We start from the raw sequence: 1,330 nt of genomic DNA on the forward strand, positions 1-1,330 counted from the left end.
CCTGGTCCAAAACCCCATTGATCATGTACATGATGTCCTGCACTCGGCTGGCTCTCCAAGGTGACCCGCGCTAGCCCGCAGCTAGCCGCCTGCGGAGCCTCCTGCAGTCTGCCAGCGTGTGGACCGTGAACGAGGACGCCGGATGACTCAAGTTCTTTCCATTACATGTCTTTTCATGTTTGGCTTTGAGGACAGGAGGGTGAAGACAGAGGGAAGGAAGGTGGGTTGAAAGAAACAGGGAATGACATGTGGAAGTAAATAAGTGATTAATGCTGTTCAGGAAATGTGTTATTATAGCTTGTTATTATTTCAAAAATAGTGTTTTTTGCTTTGTGCATGCCCATCATGTTTTCCATTTATATGTTTGTTAATTTGTGTTGATATAAATTAAACAAACCCACAATGAATGCTATAAATAATAAGCAGCATTGCTGACTTTCTCTTTCCACTGTTACCAACTGGCATGGTTTTCTTGCAGTTATCATTGTCTATTTAGGGGGTGCTGGCACTCTCTGCTCAGCCACCGCATGTGTATTTATGTGCTTTTTTACCGTTTACCGTTTTACAACAGGATTAAGCCCTAGAGCTGCTCCATAACAAGGAAATCAGCGCGGGGAAAGTAAACATCCACACAGGATTTTATTGAATTGGGTAAACATGACAAAAAAATATCTGTTAGTGCCAACAAGTTAGAATATTAACAGTTCAAAATGTGAAGTAAGAGGCAGTGTACCGCAGCTAACCACCCGTTTAGTCGTCATGGCAACCAGCGAAAGGCCACGGCTGGTGGATGTGGATAGAGAGACAGCGTTTTGTCAGCGTTTTAACTGTTTATCAGTTGTGAGTTTTGTGCCGATTTCTTTCTGTGAGTGTTGAGACTGGCGCACAAAGAGATTGTGGTGAAATACCAGTCCTTGTGGGACAAGCGCACAGCGCTACACACTACGCACAGCGCGGCTCAACGTCCAGGCTCAAGGGAAGTAGGCACCGTTCACTAAGAACCGCTTCGCCAACAAAACATTTTTAACCTTGTCCGACAAGAAACATGGCGTCTTGAACACAGCTATGATCAGTGGCGTAACAAGCCAACGAGGGGCCCGTAAGCCCGTAAACCCGGGCCCGGGCCCTGTGGAATCTTATAATGCGTACATTATAACAGGTTCCGCGGGTGGAATTGTTGGAGGGGGGGGGGGGGGGGGGGGGGCAGTGGGTGGAGCCCTCCGAAGATTGACGGAGGGCTCCAATCGGGGCCCGTAAGCGACTGGAGTACCTGCTTACCGATAGATATACGCCACAGGCTATGATAGCGAGTGGGGAGTGAGGCGGGAAA

At 47.9% G+C, this 1,330-nt stretch overlaps 1 pseudogene across 1 annotated transcript in view; it reads right to left on the minus strand.

The window, feature by feature from the left end:
* Positions 1-1,330, minus strand: part of LOC311339051 (membrane-associated guanylate kinase, WW and PDZ domain-containing protein 3-like) — a 133,465-nt pseudogene that overhangs the window by 36,706 nt on the left and 95,429 nt on the right. The window lies entirely within an intron of this gene.

This window comes from Micromesistius poutassou (assembly GCF_964030765.1).
Source record: "Micromesistius poutassou genome assembly, chromosome: 2".
Lineage (NCBI taxonomy): Eukaryota > Metazoa > Chordata > Actinopteri > Gadiformes > Gadidae > Micromesistius > Micromesistius poutassou.